Source organism: Marmota marmota, unplaced genomic scaffold (genome assembly GCF_001458135.2).
Source record: "Marmota marmota marmota unplaced genomic scaffold, marMar, whole genome shotgun sequence".
Taxonomy (NCBI): domain Eukaryota; kingdom Metazoa; phylum Chordata; class Mammalia; order Rodentia; family Sciuridae; genus Marmota; species Marmota marmota.
This window is the reverse complement of record NW_025999982.1, coordinates 13645553-13665886: the sequence shown is the minus strand read 5'-3', so window position 1 is coordinate 13665886 and position 20334 is coordinate 13645553. Positions and strand designations below refer to the sequence as shown.

General features: G+C 39.2%; 2 long non-coding RNA genes across 2 annotated transcripts in view; both read left to right on the top strand.

Annotated features, from left to right (window-relative positions):
* The first annotated feature begins 1027 nt into the window (after positions 1–1027).
* LOC125617466 lies at positions 1028–11886 on the top strand. Its single transcript, XR_007348488.1, has 3 exons — positions 1028–1466; positions 8650–8743; positions 11707–11886. It is a non-coding gene; the product is annotated as an uncharacterized LOC125617466 (long non-coding RNA).
* A 333-nt stretch (positions 11887–12219) lies between these two features.
* Positions 12220–20334, top strand: part of LOC125617467 — an 11856-nt gene continuing 3741 nt past the window's right edge. The window contains exon 1 of the long non-coding RNA XR_007348489.1: positions 12220–12285. This is a non-coding gene — a long non-coding RNA (uncharacterized LOC125617467). The remainder of the gene's footprint in view (positions 12286–20334) is intronic.

Genomic DNA, 20334 nt, shown 5'->3' with positions numbered 1-20334 from the left:
CATTCAACTGCATTTGAATCTATTACTCAGTAGTTTCAAGTGTGAAATATTTGCCATGAAATCCAGAAAAGAAGCCCATCATGTTCAGGGGAAACATAATAACAGAGAAAAAATGATGTCATGATGTATCCTCCATTATTCAAAGAAAATGCTGTTTGCCTCCTTTATTTCACAGTAAGCTTTGAAGTGCACATTGTCCTCTAGGTCTATTTGCTTGCCTGTGCTAGAATCATCTCAGGGGGTTGATAATTATTGCTTAGTCATTTATTTCCTACCAATAAACACATGATTCCCCAGGAGAAAATTAAGTACTTTGAGGGCATTAACTCTCCCAGACTAATGTCATGATTTTGAAGCCTAGCTACCAACTCACAGCTTTGCTTAGCAGTCTCAGGGTCTGGAGCTGGAAGGGGCTGAAGAAAGCAGGTTAGAGTTCTCAGCAGCTCTGAGAGTGCAGACTGCAACCTAGCAAGTTCTACTAAGTATGACAACTGTTCTGAGGGAAGGTGTGTCCTCCCCACAGCAAGGCCCACAAAGAAACGCTGTATTTGCAGAAATATCTACTTCAGCTAATTGCTTCAGTGCTAGTGTTTATCTGCATATTCTTGCTGGGTAAGGAAGAATGTTAGCTGACCAATCTACACATTTTAAAACAGAATGCTGACATAAAGGTCAACATCTGTTGACCTTTGGAATCATGAAGAATTAAGACCACTGTACTTGGAGGTCTCATATGTCTTTTAATTCCCTAGCCTGAGGATTTATGTGACATATTCATAATTTCTGACTTGGGGTTTTAGATAATATCTTATATATACATGTATTCATAATATATAGTAATAATTTATTATTTATATATTTTGTATATGCATCATATATAATAATTTATTATGTAGAATATTAATTTATTAATACATCCTCATGTGTTAACTGGGATTTTCTGAAATCAGAGCCTGAGACAAAGATTTGTGTGCAGAATTTATTTGGGAGGTGCTCCCAGGCAGCAGAAGTGAGTGATCTAGTCAAAGAGTTGTGTAATTAACGTATATTGTAGCATATACAATACCTCCTAGCTTTGTCCACCTGAAGTATAATAGGTAGGAGGGGCTCTTGACTGGCTCCTTTTCCCCACTGATTAATTATTAACTACTCCTGGGGATGTTAATCCTGCAGTGCATTTATGTATGTGTGTGGAAGGCAGGTGGTGGGTGGGTGAGATCCTATAGTGGGACTCTGCTTTTTTTTACTTCTTCATTTTTGCATTGAGCATCTCATCTTTTTAGCTTTCAAATTGGAGGTTAACTTGCCCTGTGACAGAGCACATGATCATTGGAAGTTGCGACAGAACTGTACTGGTCCAGGATTGCACTGGACCTGATAATTAAGTACATTAGATCCACTCGGAGGTCACAGGTGCCTGACAGGGTTGGACTGAAAGCAGCAATAAATGGCAATTACTACAAAAGGTATGAACTCTGGCTTTAGGGAATTTGCAGGGACTTTATCTATCCTCTTGCTTTATTTTCTTGTGCACTGAAGTAAAAGAACACTGTTTAAAAACTGACAAATGAATAATCAATGAAAACTGTAAGATCCTGTCTGGGTGTGCATTACATGTATGTGATTTGTCATCAAAATACATGAAAAGGCTCTGACTTAGAGAAAACAAAACAAAACTTGAAGATTTGAATCAAGTCATTAATTACAATACATACATTTCTAAATGTAAGTTTACTAAATAAGTTTATCTCTTGGATATAAAAGGCCACGAAACCACGGGTCTAGAAGCCGAAATAAGCAATAAGAGTGGATTCCTTGATGCATATCAGCCATGAGAGTGAAAAGAGAGAAAAAGGGAAACATGTTTGACATTTTGATCTTTGCTTTTCGGTTTCTTTGCCTCTGTGATATTTGTGACTTTGGTTTGAGCCTCTCAGGTCTGGGGAGGTGGCCATGGTAAGACCTAGGTACATGTATGTCTCTGTGGCACCTGGGCTTCCAGCCACAGGGTGGGTCCAGGCCCAGCAGGGTCCCCTCTGTCTTCTCTGGTCCAGTTAGGCTTCCTTGCCTTGCTGGAAAGAGTCAGATCCTCCAGATAAGCCCATACTCTGTCCTGGGCTCAGAATCTAGAGTGTGAACTAAGGACCCAGCTAGTCTTGCTCTTTGTAGCTATCCTGGGTGCCACGTAGGTGCTAGGGACCCAAGACAACTGGGGTGGAGGTATTGATGAAGGACCTGTGGCTGGGCCTCTCAGAAACCTTGGTTAGGTCAAGACTGCCTGGTGCAGTTTTAGCTTGGTGTTGCTATTTCAAAAGAAAAATAAAATTAAAGATGGCTATCTTTGTTTTTAATAAGCTATTCAAACATAATTATTAAAAAATGAATAAATTAGGTAAATATAACAGCATAAATGTTTATAAATTAACTCTTCATGTTTCAAAAAATATGTATTTTTTGAAACTTGAAACCTTAAGATGAAATAAGTAAGAGGCAACTCACTAGATGTCTGGGTCATTTCTGAATAAGTTAAAATACTAAAAATGTTAATTACTAAGCATAAGGTTATGTATTTTAGCAACTTGTTTTTATATGGCATAGAGTAGCTAGATATTTTTGGGTCTGTTAATTAAAAACATGTTTCTTAAAATTATAAAAAAATGCTGAACAGTTCAAAATTTCTTACTATTTATGTTTTCCCTAGAAATTAAGATTTCTAAGAATTAAAATTCTAATAGTTTATAGTAATTAAAGCTAAAGATAATAAGGGAAACAGGGAAACTAAGACATCTTTGGTGAGGAAAGGTATAAGGAAAGCACGAGAGTGTGTTTGTTTTGTCTAATTGGAGGTGATTCCAGAATGAAGGAAGGAAGGATTCTATACATCTCCAGTGGTTGTAATTCATAACTTGAAAGATTGATCCCTATGATTGATCCAAGTCAAATTATCTGTGATGACTTAGTAAACAAACCCAGTGGGCCATAATTAGGCCTGGTGAACAAATGAGAGAATTAAAGTTTAGAGAGATCAAGGGACTTACCAAGGTCACACTGCTTGTGGCAGAAGCAAGGACTCTGAGGACAGACCCAGGAACTCTGGCTGTGAACTTGCCCTCATGCTATTAAACTGCATTCTTCTTAAACGGGAATACATCACCTACAAGACACAGCAACTTGACCCTGCAGTGGTCATAATTTACACTGTGGTTCTCTCCTCACTCTTGCAGGAGAAGTGCTCAATCTGTTGAGTAGCCTATATTACAGAAGGGAGAGGGCAAGGAGCCCTGCAGTCTGCCCCATTTCCTCCCCCAGTTTTATTCCCTAGAACCTTCCCCCACCACCTTGTGGGAACTGTGCTACAGATTGTGGGAGGGGCCCTTCACCACTCGAAAAGAAAAACACTTTGGGAAAATGAATCTTCTGAGTGTGGGCATATATGTGTCAATATATGAACAAATGTTATATGTTCAGATGATATGTGATAGCAATGTGTTGATACATTGTTAATTGACAGCAATTGGATATGTGTGTGTGTATTTTTTTAGTAGTATTCTACCTTGTTCCTTCACAAAAATACCACAGTCATGTCCCCCAACAGGCCATAGGGTAAGGAATCTTATGAATGTTCTCTTTTGATGGAGACAGGAACTAGCTAAGTACAGAATAGCCTTAGTTGAAACCTTGTCTTCAGGTAACCTTGCTTTTAGTTATTTTGTAATTCTGGAAAGAATTATAAAGAAGAGACCTAGAAGGGGGATGTGCTTTCTGCTTCACAAAGCATATGAACTCTCCTCTGATTTTGATGTTGCTATTGTTGGAGATAAACATGCACAGAACCATAGAACATGGTCAGAGAACCAGCCTAACATCCTTTACTGCTTAAGAAGTTAAAATCTGAACAGAGAAATGTTGTGTTTGGAGCCCTGGTGGGATATTCAGTGACTGGTAAAGACAAAACCCTACATGAGACTGTGTAAATGAATGATTCTTGCAGGACAGAAAACCATGGAACACATGAGCAACGTTCCAACTTCTATTGGCAGCAAAACTTTTCATTCTACAACACATTAATTTACAGATCCCCTAATGAAAGCAAACTGGTAACATCCATCCAGTGGTCCTAATTTTCCTCATTTAGGTGACTATACATTATTGTTTGCAGAAGCCATTTCACACCTGCAAGGTCCTGGGTGTGGGAAAAGCACATTTTGAAAACACTGGACCTCTGAATGTCAGCCACTTTCCCACATTTCCCAGGACCTTGACAGCTACGCCGGGCTATGTGAATGGTTTGGGCAAGTGGGTTGTAAGTAGAGGTGGAGGGTGTCAATTTCAGGTGGAAACGTGTAAGTAAATGGCCTCACCCCTACTTCCCTGATGCTGTGATGGGGACTTTGCAGCAACAAGAAGGCAGAACCTCCCTCAGCTGGGGTCCCTGAAAGTCAGTGAGGAGGAAAAAGTCCCCTTCCACAACCCACACTGGGCACAGCATAAGTGAGGGGCAGTGATGTTGGCTACCACAGCATTAACCAGCCTGCCTGAACAGTACTGCAACTCAAATTCTGATTCCTATTCTTTATGCCTTTGGTTCTCATTTAGAAGAGCAAAGTTTCAGCTTGCTGAATTCCAGATCAAGGGTGTCAATGTGATTGTACTAAATGTTTTATGGACGTACTATGCAATGATATTTCTTAAAGTTATAACACTAAAGTGGAAATTATATCTTGGTTATTGGACTTCATTTTCTGAACAATTGATTGGTTTATTAAATAGAAAATAATTCTCACCCAAAATAGTCTCTGAATCACACAGATTGCTAGCCCATGTAGCAGACACTCATCAACACCTTTAGTGTGCACCTAATGAGGCACTGTGCTTATTATACTCAACAGGGAAAAGAACACAGGGGTTCAAAATGGGAACTTTAATATCCAATCATCTGGCCGGGCACAGTGGTGCACTCCTGTAATCCCAGCAACTTGGGAAGCTGAGTTAGGAGGTCCAAAATTCGAGGCCAGCCTGGGCAACTTAGTGTGATCCTGTCTCAAATAATGAATGAAAAATGCTGGGGTGTGGCTCAGTGGTAGAGACCTCAGTGCCAAAGGGAGGAAACATCCAGTCATTTGCTCTCAGAATCCAATTCTATCACTTTCTCAGTATGAGAGCTTTCACAAGTTACTCAACTCCCTAAGCCTGGGACTGTGTGGCGCTAACAAGACATTCTTATTTGCCTCAACTTGAACTAGTACTATACAGAAAATCTAGCACATAGTAAGTTTAAAACAAATGTCAAATATTGTTGATGAATGGCTTTACCTACTCTATCTTCAAGTGGAAATTTGTTACTGTTTAATAAAAGTTTTGCTGGCATTAGGTCATTAATCATTGTCTTAAGCAAAAGAACAGGCAGAATTCTTAGCTCTATCACAACATGCTGCAGGATTGCAGTGCTCTTCTTGCACGACAAACAGGAATGTCATTTTAAATGTTTCTCTCTTCATCAAATCACCTCTTTGTGAAATAAGTTTGTCCAAAAACAAACAAAATGATTCATTCCTTCCCTTTCAACCTGCTAAGTGGCCACTGTGTGTTTTATTAATTTGATTCATAGATTGTGTGAAACAATTTCCATCATGTCTAATGCAATATTCCTTATCTGTTCATTAATACATAAAACTGTGTCAAAAAAAATAACAGGGCTTATTTTCCTCTACTTTTGAAAGTAAAGAAAATAGACCAAAATAGTGAAAAATTCCACTTAATGCCTAGGCTCTCTGCTGTTGGAAATAGGAGGTAGAAAGACAATTGTTGTATACAGGAAGATATCTGTTGTATTCTGGGAAGACTCAAGTTCAAGGTGGCCACATATCTCCATAAGTTAATGTACCAAGCAAATGAGGTCTCTGAGATTCAGTTTCTTTACATATTAAATATTATTTGACAATAAAAATCAATTAATAAGGGCACAGGGCAATCTCTGTACCTTCCTTTCGATTTTTCTATGAATCTAAAACTAGTCTAAAAAATAAAATTATACTTAAAAAAAAGAAATGAAATACTGATCAAATCCTGCAACATGGATGAAACTTGAAAACATTATGCTAAGTGAAAGAAGCCAGACACAAGAAACCACATATCCCATGATTCCACTTATACAAAAGAAACAGAAAAGGGAAATTTGCAAGGAGAGAAAGTTGATTAGTGATTTCCTAGGGCTCTGCGAATGGGATGGTGGGTAACAGCTATGCATTGGCTTTCTTTGGGGCAATGAAATGTTTTTTTATTTGTTATTTTGTTTGTTATTATTGTTGTGATACATTACCAAAATCAGTTTAGTTAATATATCCCTCACCTCACATAGTTTCCTGAAATTTTGGAATTTTACAGGGAAAGGATTGGTGAAGGTGAGAATAACGCCCCTCTCAGCAAACAATGGTGGTTGCCAGGGACCAGGGATTGGGAGAAATGAGGAGATGGCTGTCAAAAGGTACACATTTTAAGGTATATGATGTATAATATCTGGAGAATCTAATGTACAACATAGAGACTATAGTTAATAATACTGCATCATTTACTTGAAATTTGCAAAAAAAAAATACTTTAAATTGAGTTTGATGATGTTTGCACAACTCTAGATACACTTAAAGCCATTGCATCTTACATTTTAAACATGTGAATTGTCTGGCATGTCAATTATATTTTAATAAAACTACTAAAAAAGGCTACTGTGGCTGGGTATAGTGATGCATGCAAATCTGAGATCAGCATCAGCATCTTAGCAAGACCTTGAATACAATAAGAAAGACTCAGTGGTAGAGCACACAGTCTCTCTCTCTCTCTCTCTCTCTCTCTCTCTCTCTCTCTCACACACACACACACACACACACACACACACACACACACCGTATTGTGAAGAATAAAAATGTGGTATTAAAACACAAGGCAGTTTTGCAAAAAGTAACCAATTCCTGACTCTGAGATGCTGTTCTTTGGGGCCAGATGCAAATTAACCACGAGTAATTAATTCTGAGGACCCCTTTATCTTTCCAAGCATCACAATAAAATCAGGAATGTTACCTGGAGCCAAGAAAGTGCCTCTCTTCACCACTGCTTCAAGTCTGCCCCTGCCACCTTTGCTGTCCACTGCCATCCAATGGCTCCTGGGGTTTCTGGTCCTTGCCCCCATGACTGGCAACACTGGGGCCTATGTTCCCTTCTGCACAGACTCCCTGTGTCTCACATCTCCACCAGACCCTCCAGGACTCAGGTCTCCAGAACTCAGCCATCTCATCCGTCGCCAGTCTTTCTAGTCTAGAGAGATACTGTCTTTGCCACCCACTTCTCCAAGCTTCACTATGGTGTCCCTTAACCCTGATATTCCTTGTTCTCTAAGAGATAGTCTTGATGTGGGTCTCATAAACTTATAGCCCACCTCAATCATAAGGACAGAAATAGCTTAAACTTAAAATATTTCTGGGAAGTGGTAGGAATAGTTACATTCGACTCTTCTAGTGTAGCAAAGGAAAGAACAAACAGAACTATTGAAGGGCTCTATCTGAAAGTTTGCTTACGTGGATGCTGCAATTCCATGAGCCAAAGATGATGGTGATGACTTAATACTGAACAGAGCTTTGTGTTTGGCTTCCTGTAATCACTTTCCATGCTTTTCCTTTTTTCTTTCAGGAACAAATGAGAACCACACTCAATAAGGGATAACTGACTCTGGTTCACTTGCAAGAAATGTAGCAAACTACATTACAGAACAGGCATCCTGAGATTGTTGACCAGACTTGATTGAATGACTTTAGGTAAGAAACCAGGATTCTTGCTTTATAGTTGCCTCTGCTCATGGAAATAAGCAGTAGTGTGGAATTTTTCCATTTACTTCCCCATAAGAAGAAACAGAAGTGGAATCTTCACTAAAGAAAAACAGCTCCGGGCAAAGTTTTTCCTCAACAACATTTCAAGTTGCGCTGGTGTTGAGAGCCCCAGATGAAGAAGGGAGGCCCCTTCCTGACTGAGCGTGGGACTCAGGGAAAGGGGCTAAGCACAGTCCCTGCTGCACACTTGAGACACACATCTGCTCTGGCTCCCTCCTCTGTAACTCCAGAAGGGCCAGACCAGACCAGAGGAGCTCTAAGCTCTCCATGGGTCTCCCATCTTATGATGGCTACACACATGGTTGTGCAGGAAGCACTGCAAGGGTAGGTAAGCATGGGAGGCAGAATTTGTGCAGTTATCAAGTCACAGCTATTAAACTTTCTGCATCTTTTGCCAGGAATGGGATGAAGGGCAAGGCAGCTCACAGCAGGGGCCCAAACACTGACTTTAGACTCTGACCTCTCTGTCCTAACTCTGGCTCACCTGTTTTCTAGCCTTGTTTCTACTTGACCTCTCAGCCACATTTCTTAGCTAAAGATACCTACCCCCTCACGCTATGTTGAGAGCAAATCACTTGGTGACCGGTGCTGCCTATGGAGTGCTAATAATGCACTTGGTACAACAATGGTTAAAAACCTTTTGGGACCAACTTTGCACTTCTGCATGCTCCTTGTAAACTGAAGTCAGTATTCAGCACAGCCCTCAGCACAATTGGCCCCAGGAAACTTGTAGGTACCATGTTTTGGAAAACTCAGCTGTGTGTTTTTGCAGAAGCTGGAAGCACTGCCACTCTGCCTCTCGTGTCTGGGACATCCTGAATCTCACTTGCCACTTTTGATGAACGTGCTTCTTATCTGAGATCCAGGTATTTCACATTTGCCTCAGTCAGCTTGCTGTGAACATCTTTAGTTCTTTTCCAACTCAATTTTTAGAGGTCTCTACTTCCTCCACTTTCACCTGTGGAGGAGCCCCAGTGAATTGCAAAACTGTCTTTTCCAGGAAAAAATGTTCTTTTAGGGGAGTTCAAGATCAAAACTAAACACAACAGAAATGATGGTTTAGCCCCCAAGTTGCACCTTCAACATTCTTTCCCCGTGCTGTATTAATTTGTCATTTGCTCAAAGGGAAAACTAAGTGAACAATAAAATAAACACAAGACATTACCCCCATAAGTCAGGGTCTGAAATACAAATAGATTCAAGTATAAAAAAATCCATTCAGGTGGACCCCAAAACCACAATTCAATTTGTAGGACTCTACACATTGTTTACTTTCACTGAGCTCTTAGCAAATGAGCTCAGTATCATTGTGTCATTCAAGGTGGCTTCATGGAAAGCCAGAGACAGTATCAGCCACAGTTTTACACACACAAAGGTCGGGGGGATAGACAGAGAAACCCTGTCCTCCATGCTGTTCCTATTAGTGGAGGCTTTGGACTTATGTCCCTTCCAAGAATCCTAATACATACCGATGCAACCAGGTTCCAACATCAACTCCATTTTTAAAAGAAGAAACGGAGGCACAGAGAGTTTGATGGCTTTGCTAAAGCCACACGGTAGTGGATGAAGAGTCAGGATTTCATTCACACATTTTGCTTCCAGTCTCCATGCTCTTTGAATCTGCTTCCTCTTCTATAGCCACTGTCATCACTTTGCCCTCAAGGAAGAAGCCTCACAGATGTTTCAGAATGTTTCAGATACTTTGTTGAAACCTGTCAGATTCTCACATCACTAAACACTAAGTAGGCAATTGTCTCTTCCAGAGATTCATCAATTCAAACAGTTTCAAGATGTTCTCAGTATCATGGAGCAGCACTGTCCAGCAGAAGTGGGGTTAGTGCATTTTTAGTTTCCATGTTAAAAATTTGTTTCCCTACATTTTTTCTTACTTGGTATTCACTGCCATTATTGGGAGGAGAAACATACCAGAGACAAGAGATTAGTAATGAAAAGCATTTGCTTTGTTTAGTTTGTTAGTCTTGTTATCCAGAATTTTTCAGTGATTTCCACTCTGAAAATAACTACTGAATTCCATGAACATGCCACTGTCCCACAGGAATGATCTTCAGAATTGATGAGAGATAGATGGCAAGGGCAGTTGTGCTACAGAATCTGATATATTTCCAACAAAACAGCCACCACTAGGCCATAACAGGCATTTATAGTGCTTGATAGTGTCATTTGGAGGGAAAATGTCCATTCAACCTTCTACAGATGCTCCCAGGCAATTCATTTCTATGAAATGTTACTCTCACAAGAATACTTCAGTCCATGGCTACCTTCTCAGCAACCAGCCGTTACTCCTCCAACATGCATGCACACAAATAAACACACACACACACACACACACAATGTGTTTCTGGGACTTTCTGAAAGATGGACACACATCCTAAATAGGTTGTATGAATACAGTTAAAAATAGAAAATTACATAAAACAACAGATTATAAACATTGAAAATATGTTGGATGCTGAAATAATGCTGCTGTCCATATCCAAGAGTAGCTGAAGAATTGTGTCACCCATCAGTTGTGGGTGTCACACACATACCTTCAGGAACCAAGAGGAGGTGCTATCATCTAAGAAACACCCTGTTCCCTTTACACAAGCTATTATATCTTTCAAGCAGGGGAGGTGAAAGTACAAACCACAGCCACCTTGCCTTGGGCCCTTTTATACAGCACCACTTTGTTCTGTCTTTGGTCTTCTTTTGCTGAGCAAGGAGCTTTTTCTAATTTTTTGAGACCTCCAAAAATCTTTCTACAAGCTAAGTCAACTTAGCTTGGACACATGGCAGCTTTACATTTACCAAACTCCCTTGCCGTTCAAGTGTGGCCATGTGACTGGGTTTTGACCAAAGGAATGTTGATAAAAATGATGTGCATAACTTCCAGACCTGGCCCATAGAAAACCTGTACCCTACTCAGCCTCCTCCCCCCACCTGCCAGCAGGATTCAGGGATTCAGTGAATGGCCCTAGGGAATGGTGGAGCCCCAGGCCGAAAAGCTGGGATCCCTGAATGATTGTGTAGAAAAGGGTCACCTCCTCTCAGCACAAGCCACAATGATATAAAAAATAATAAATAATGCACTTTACAATGTGAAGCCTCCAAAGTTCAGGAGTAGTAGTGCCAACAGATAACTTATCCTGTACATTTATATAAGAATTGCACAATATAATTTAAATGCTGTGCTGTTTTTTGGATCAGATTGAAATAAGCTTCAGCTTTCACTTCAAAATTATTTCTGTTGCCATGCCATGAAGAAAACTAAACTGCACTTTCTTAGTTTAGAGTGCAAGTACCATAAAATGAAAAACAACATTAATTTAGACCAGATTAGAAATTTGTTCTATTTGATTTACTGGAGCTCATCCATTAATAAATGGAATGTGTTGAAATATCTGTATATATTTTTCAAAATTTTTTATGTTCTATTTATATGGATCTTCAAGAGTTTTGTCTCAATAGCTTGCTTTGTGATCCTAAGCTCCTCCAGAAAATAAGTTTTATGTTTAATACAGCATGTTTGGCCGTTGCTGAGCATAGATTTGGTGCAAATTAATAATAACACAAGCACTAGTTTCAAAAGCCAAAACCAGCATGGGGTTAGAGAAAGGGGCATTGGAGTTTCTGCCTTCTAGTTTGAAAAAGCAAGACGGTTTCATATGTAAAACTCCACAAAAGGTCTCCTTCTCCCTTTCCTCCTCCTCCTCCTTCTCCTCCTTCTTTTTCCCCTTCATTTTGGCTTCTGCTCTAGAAGGAAGAGAGAGAAAATGCAAAACTGCGAGTAAGGACTCAGAGGTTGATTAACTTCTCTTTAATTCTTAAGCCAGAAAAAGAAGTTCATCTGCACAGTGGAAAATTCTGGTGGGTGTATGAAGATGGCAGATCTAGGAGGAAGGTGACTGAAAGCAAACCTGGCTGAAGAAAAGACCCAGGTTCAGTGGAAGATCACACCTACCAACTGATAAGCAAGCAACGTGCCGCTTAAAGAATATCTCCATCCCATGCAGGCAGGTGGAAAAGCTAGTGTGGCACTGAGTACAGGAGGAGCATGGGGCTCACGGGGGCGGGGGGGGGGGGGGGGGATGGGATCTAGGACAGGAAGTTGGGTGCTCTTTGGCATCTGGCTGTGGCTAGTGGAAGGTACTGATGAAGCAGAGGCTGGACCATCCTTGGACACTACTCTGGCTGTCCCAGTTCCCTTCAGATCAAGCTGCCACCTCTTTTGTCTTTCCCTTGCAACTTCCCTTGGTCATTTCCCCTTCATCTTTTCTCTCCTTCTGCCAGAGCATCTGTTCCCAATCTAAGTGTTGGAGTAAATAGAAGCTTTTTTGTTTTTCAGGTTTTATGATTCTCCCATCTCATGGACAAAGCAAGTCACACAGACTGAGGCAGTGTCACTAAGGTGAGCATCAAAGTCCTTCTTTTAGAGAACAGCCATTATCCCACCATGAGCTCTTTCTAATTGGTCCTCTGTGGACAGGATTGGACCTGTAGACAGGGATAGGGCCAGCTTAGTCCAGGGGCAGAGACAAAGGAATGTGATGTTGAAGCCAAACACAAGCCCCAGGAATATTTCGAGCTCATGGAGGGAAGTGGAATGAAAGCTTGTTTGCAAACCTTGGCAGAATACCAAAGTAAGTAAGCAGTAACTGATGAATTTATTCAATGAATGAGCTACAGGTTTGATCAAGTTTAAGAGAAAAATGTTATTGGTTCATAATATGCAAGGGGAACTTTGAACATTAGTCTTATGGATTTGGGTGGGAATGACAGTGGATTGTAACAATGGAATCACTGGGGAAAAATGTATTCAGCAAGTACGGAGACCTCCATAGCTATCTAGGTTCCAGCAAATACCATGTGGCTGTGAGTTCAGGAGGCTCCGTCAATGCTTAAGAGGAGTCTTCTCCTTTGTTCTTGCAGCTGATTGTTGGTTTGGTTGTTGTTGCCCTTCCTCCTCCTCTTCCTCAGCCCTTCCTCCCACTCTTCCTCTTCTTCATCCCCTACTTCCTTTTTTCCTCTTCTTCCTTCTCTTCTGTCTTCTTCTTCTTCTCATTCTTCCTCTACCTCTTCTTCCTCCTTTTCCTCCTCCTCTCACCCTCCCTCCTCCTTTCTTCATTCTTCCTCCTTCTGCTTCTTTCTCATTTTGACTGTTCACCCCTCCCCCTCTTTCTCTCTCTCTTCCTCGTCCTTCTTCCTCATCCTCATCATCTTTATCCCTCTCCTCTTCTTTCTCCTTCTCCCTCCTCCTCATTCCTTCTCTTCTTACCTATTATTCATCATACCACCACTTTCTGAATCCTTAAAGTGTTTGGTAAATTCTCAACATTTTTTTTTCCTTTCAAATGTACTTCTTAAAACTAAAAATAGACAAACTTTAAATACAAAATTAGGATTGTATTTTGCTACGTGTGATGAAAACTTCAAAGTAATACCCATGCAAACATACAAGGACACATTATTGCACATTATAGAAGTCAGGGTTTAGCAGTCCAGGACTGGTTCTACACTCCACAGAGCTATCAACCCGACACACAGAAAAGTGAAGACTCCTGATAAGGCACACACCATGTTCATTGGTGGACAGAACTCATTCTGCTGGAAAATAAGGCAGGTTTGTAACTTGAACAATGGGACCCCCAGTGATTTCTAAATTTAGCTTCTTTGGAATTTGCCTTTGTTCTTATCTTCTTCTTTTCTGATTTCCTTCGGCTCCTTTGTTGGCTTTATCTTCTCTTTGCAGTATCCTTGTAATAAAATTCACCACTTGAACTTATTCACCAGGAAGACAGTACAAGTCAGAAATACAGAAGTCACTGTCTTTAGGGGGCGCAGGCAGGTGCTCGTGGTCCCAAAAGAGTCTTTGGGAGGTATAAGATGCACTGCCCTCAGTTTGCAAAGGAGGCATAGATGCAAGAATCAGAATTTACAGAATTGAAAAATCAAGAGAAAGGTCCCACCGACTTGAGTCAGTTTTTGGTGGTTTCTGTCTTTTTCCTTGATTAATAACGGTAATATTAATATCATAAGTAGACAGTGAGTTCATAAAAAAGGATGTGAACTTCAATATCAGATCTACTGGACTTGTATTTAGAACTGCCTAGGAACTAGTTAGGGTTTTTAGGTAAGATATTCTATAATCCCAATTTCTACATGTGCTAAATGGAGTCAATAGTCTCCATTCTACTGAGCAATTGTTAGGATGAAATGGAATTAAGTACACAAACTTTTTGGCCTTTATATATTAAACAAAAACTGCAGACTACCCCAAAACAAGTCATGAAAATCCATGTGTACACAACAGGGTTGATAAATTATTGATCATTTAAAGCTGTAAATAATAACTACAATGTTTTAAAATTGCTCATCCTCAAAGGAAATGTAAAAATCTTTTTAACTTATAAAAATAAAATCCAATATACAATTCAAGGAGAGAAGTGATGTCTATTTTATTCCTGTTGCATCCAGAAAGAGAATGATTCTGGGCACATGGTAACTGTTCAGTAAATACTTATTGAGTGAATAAAAATTTGAATGAATGAAACAACTTTTTATTCTATATGTACTTGATATTGTCACAACTGCTGGAAATATAAACATGAGCCAAACTTTCATGACTTCAGACTCTAAGTCTAGACAAACAAATAAAGTGATTTTACAAAACAAATGCTATGAGAGAAAATTTAAAGGGTTATATGGTAGAAATTGATTCAAGGAATGTGGAGAGGTCAAAAAGTGCTTTAGATTGTTTGTTAGGGAAATATTGAGAGTTAGAGAAGAGCCAGTTACAGAAAGATCTGGATCTGTTATTGCAAATTTCTTCAACAAGCACTCTACACACACACACACACACACACACACAACGTGATTGCATATATATAACTTAGTTTACATTTTGGAAATGTTTTTTTTCAGTTATTGTTTTGTCATAAGGTCCAGTTCCTATCCCAAATCCTACAGAACTTGAAAATTCTGAGACTGTAGGCTCTCCAAGAAACTAACTTTGAAATTCTTATATTGGGCAGTGTTTTCTAAAGAATGCCTCAAAAGACATAAGATGGTCATAGATGCACTCCTAAAACAAATAGAAGAAAGGAAGAAAAGAAAAAAATAAAGAAAAGAAATAAAAGAAAAAGAACAAAACGGTGTAGTCCAATATACTTGGGAATCAGTCTATAATTGATAATCACATTATATGTATGTGATATTTTATGAATTTACTAAAAATTTTATTTTATATTTATTTTTTATCTCTCTATGTTTAATACCATCAAAACACAGTTTGGAAAATATTGTCATAGTGTAAAAGATAAAGCTTTAGTATAAAGGAAAAGGAGAAAAAGTAATGGTCATAAGCATTGTAATTTCAAAATATGATATTTATACAAACTTAGCAAAAACATCAAGTAAGCTCTAGATCTTATTTATATACATCACCACTTTCACTAAACACATTGAAAAGATAAGAGAATTGCTCATATTTTGGTTTTTAGCCACTGGGAGTTTTGTATGTTGTCTGGTCTGACAATGGGATATATTTGGGTTTCCTCTATTCTTTTCTTCATGAGTGTGAATAACATTCAAGAAGATCTACTTTCTTGTTAGATTAGTGTAAGGCAAGAGGTAGAATATGGCATAAATGTCATGAGCTTTGAATATGCAAACATACCACTTAGCTCTATCACTGCATCACCTACTAGAAGTGATTTTAGGCTCCAAACTGCACATTTCTCATCTGCAATCAAGGACAGTCATCTCATTCTGGATTTTGGAGGAGTCAAGCCAATGCAGGAATGGAGGAGAAAGTCATTGTAGCACTTTCAAAAACATTTGCTTGGGGATTATATGCTTTTCCCTCTAAAGGTTTTTTCAATGCCCCTAGAGACTTGTAGAGAAAAACAGAATGATCACTGTTTGTTCCTACAATGATGACATGTAGTGCTGATTTATTGAATCAGTTAGTGAAGAAGTAAACTTAGTGTCCTATTGTGTAAGTGTGAAATGAACTATTCCATCAATGCTGTGTAGTGTGTAGGATATACCACATTCTGAGCCAGACTTGTCTAGATACATTACTTTGTTATCTCATAACAGGAATCCATAGCCAATGAGAGAGTCTCCTAAGCTCCCAAACATGTCCAGAAGGTATAGAAAATTTTAACAAGTGATGATTGGATTCATCACATCAACTGAATAATGATAACTGTGGACTGTCTCCAACTGCTGCTTTCACCCCAGCATTATGGAGGAGAGTTGGTCTGCCTAGATCTTGGATGACTGTACTTTTTCCAGTGGACCACACACAACCAAATGCAACAACAATTTAACTTTGGTAATAACTGATTAAGTTAAGAACACCACTTTAGAAGATTGTTTAATAGAACATATTTTTAGTCTTTAAAGAATGTCCATGAAGCATTTTAAGTCCTCTTGAACAGAACACTCCCATATTGCACAGTGCTGTAAGTTCTCAGGAATTGCCTCGTGAGTCATTCTTAATGTTAACCCAAAGTTGAACTAATGGTATGTTCTTTTGGTTTGATTGTTTAGTTTTCATCTCAATGTTGCTTTTAGAGCTGTGGAATGTAAAAATGGAACCATACTACTGGCATGAAGAGAGGAAAGCAAGGCATCATGGGAATTAGGGTGCAGGGGCATTCCACTTCATAGCCTTCCTTCCTCTAGGATGCTTTGCCTCCTGATATGAAACAGGTATAAGTGTTTAATGCATTGTTTCATTAATTGTGTCAGTTTTTCATTGCTGTGACTGAAAGTCCTGACAAGAATAATTTAAAGAAACAGAAGTTCACTTTGGGTCATGATTTCAGAGGTTCAGTCTTTGGTCAACCAACTCCATAGCTCTAGGCCCAAGATGAGGCGGAACAACATGGTGGAAGGGCATGGCAGAGGAAAGTTGCTCAGTTCATGACAGCCAGGAAGCAAAGAGCTTAAGTGCAAGGAGCCAGGAATAATATCGTCCCCAAGAGCATGCCTCGAGTGACCTACTTCCTATAACCACACCCTATCTGCCTATGGTTAATACTCATTAAGCCATTCAAATGGATTAATCCAGCAATAAGGTTATAACTCTCATGAACTAATCATTTCATCTCTGAATATTCCTGCATTGTCTTACATATGAGCTTTGGGGGAATGCCTCCTATTCAAACCTTAACAATTAATATACAATAGGAGAAATAAATAATGATCTGAGTAGGAAGAATCTTGGAAATAAGAGACAGATTCTGTTGTTGATTCTGCCTCTTACCTACAAGTGGCAACTCACTTTCAGAGTCTTACTTTGTTCTTTTGTAAAATGATGATTTCATAGGTTTTTTTCTAAGGCATTTTCCAATTTTCTTATTCTTTAATAGAACCAAAGTCAATTTCTTACTTCCTTTCCTAATTTTTAAAGACATTCAGATTTCTTACTATTATTGTACTTCTTCACAGTTTTGCTTTCTATTAAAAGTCTTGAACAAGAATCCCAACTTATTCCAATCTCCCAGGCTCCTATTGGAGGGTCAGGAGAGAGGTTAGTTGGTGTTTGTAATGATGGAGGCAAAGCCTCCCTTTTTTCAATCACAAAATTCACAAGTTTGAATCTTTATTTCTAAGTGTTGACCTTTTTCAGTACCTCCTGCAAGCACTGTTCTGGATTCCAGCTCCTGGCAAAAGGAAATTTGATCAGAAATTGGGGACTCAGTAATTTTGACATCAATCAAATAGTGTCTTTTACTGGCTCTTGTGAACTGGACAAGATGCCAGGCCTTACTAGAAGAGTAAGAAAAAATGAAGATGAAAAGTTTGTCTTTATTATTGAGGTCTTAATAGTCTAGCTAGAGTGATAACGCTTGTGCAAAGAAGGAAATGATAACACAGACAAGAAGACAACATGGGAGCTCAGTGGTAGGTATTAGAAGTAAGGGCATGAAAATTCCTCTGAGAGAGTGGTCACTGTGGCCAGAATATTTTGGGTAATGTCTCATGGGGAAACTAAATGCTAAGCTTTATAGAGTGGAGAGGATTAAAATTGAAATGGCAGATAAAATAGTAATTGAGGAAAGTCATAGGAAAGAAATATGAAAACACTGTGGGGGAGGGACACTTGTTTCCTTCTCATCTTGTGAACTAAACCTTGGCAAACAGGGGCTCTAAGGACAAAGCCCAATCCTCTGGGCATACATCCAAAGACGAGGAACTTTCCTGAAACAAAAGGGAAATGGATTTCATGCAGGAAAGTATAATTCTGTCTGAGATTAGAGAATCCGGTAATTAACTTTTCCTTAACAACTGAAATAGATGAGTTTATCCCAGGATCCACGTAACTTCCCAGGTTATAAAAGAAATCCTACTGGCTTATCTTGCATGGCTAAGGTTAAATCTCTTAGATAATGTGCTTTATCCTGGATGTTATGGTTTAGACGTAAGGTATCCCTCAAAAGCTCATTAAGAGAAAATGCAAAAAAGTTTAGAAGTGAAATGATTGGGTTATGAGAGCCTTAGCATAATCAGTGCATTAATCCACAGACAGGAATTAACGGAGTGGTAACTGTAGGCAAGTAGGGTTGGCTAAAGGAGGTGGGTCATTGCAGGTGCCTTTGGGATTTATATTTTGTTGTGATAAGGGGAGTTCACACACTCTCTCTGCTTCCTGGTGCAATGTCCTGAGCCACTTTCTTCCACCACAACACTTCTGCCACAACGCTCTGCCTCCCCTTGGGCCCAGAGAAATGGGGTCAACTTTCTATCAACTGAAACCTCGGAAGCTGTGAGCCACCAAATAAAATTTTCCTTCTCTAATTGTTCCTGTTGAGTCTTTTGGTCACAGTGGTGAAAAAGCTGACTAAAATTCTGGGCATTTAAGTGAAGACTAGAACTTTCTTTGACAATGAGAAGAAAAGGTGGTGGAAATTAGTTCATCAAGTTCCATGGTCTTTCTCAAGATACCAGTCATCATAATTTTTTTTTTTTCAGACTAGGAGGGATGCTAAGATTATCTAGGTCTTCATTTGTATATGGAAAAATAAGGATGAAAATTTGTAGATGACTTACTCAGGTTTACACAACCACTTATACCTAAGAACAATTAGGCTGTAATTTTGCTGTCATCCTTCTTTTAATGAAAAATATTTTCCCTTCCCTCTGCCATAATGATAAGATCCTTTTCTGATCTTGTGCTAGACATAACCATTTTTTAGCATCTCGTATGTATCCAAATTCTTATGTTCTTAGATATTAACTTGAACAAAAATTACACAAGGAATACATATTTCTTGTGGACACATTTATAAACACAGATAAGCACAAGAAGGGAAATTAAAGCCATCTGTAATCCTATCTCTGGAGAAAATTGTGGCTACATATTCCATACACCCTTCCTGTGCATTATAAACATATTTTTTTTTATTTTGCATTTTTTTTTATTGGTTGTTCAAAACATTACAAAGCTCTTGACATATCATATTTCATACATTAGATTCAAGTTGGTTATGAACTCCCAATTTTACCCCAAATACAGATTGCAGAATCACATCGGTTACACATCCACATTTTTACATAATGCCCTATTAGTAACTGTTGTATTCTGCTACCTTTCCTATCCTCTACCATCCCCCCTCCCTCCCCTCCCATCTTCTCTCTCTACCCCATCCACTGTAATTCATATTTCTCCTTGTTTATTTTCCCATTCCCCTCACAACCTCTTATATGTAATTTTATATAACAATGAGGGTCTCCCTCCATTACCATGCAATTTCCCTATTCTCTCCCTTTCCATCCCACCTCATGTATCTGTTTAATGTTAATCTTTTCTTCCTGCTCTTCCTCCCTGTTCTGTTCTTAGTTGCTCTCATTATATCAAAGAAGACATTTGGTATTTGTTTTTTAGGGATTGGCTAGCTTCACTAAGCATAATCTGCTCTAGTGCCATCCATTTCCCTGCAAATTCTATGATTTTGTCATTTTTTAGTGCTGCGTAATACTCCATGGTGTATAAATGCCACATTTTTTTTATCCATTCATCTATTGAAGGGCATCTGGGTTGGTTCCACAGTCTAGCAATTGTGAATTGTGCTGCTATGAACATCGATGTAGCAGTATCCCTGTAGTACGCTCTTTTAAGGTCTTCAGGGAAAAGTCCAAGAAGGGCAATAGCTGGGTCAAATGGTGGTTCCATTCCCAGCTTTCCCAGGAATCTCCATACTGCTTTCCAGATTGGCCGCACCAGTTTGCAGTCCCACCAGCAATGTACAAGAGTACCCTTTTCCCCACATCCTCTCCAGCACTTGTTGTTGTTTGACTTCATAATGGCTGCCAATCTTACTGGAGTGAGATGGTATCTTAGGGTGGTTTTGATTTGCATTTCTCTGACTGCTAGAGATGGTGAGCATTTTTTCATGTACTTGTTGATTGATTGTATGTCCTCCTCTGAGAAGTGTCTGTTCAGGTC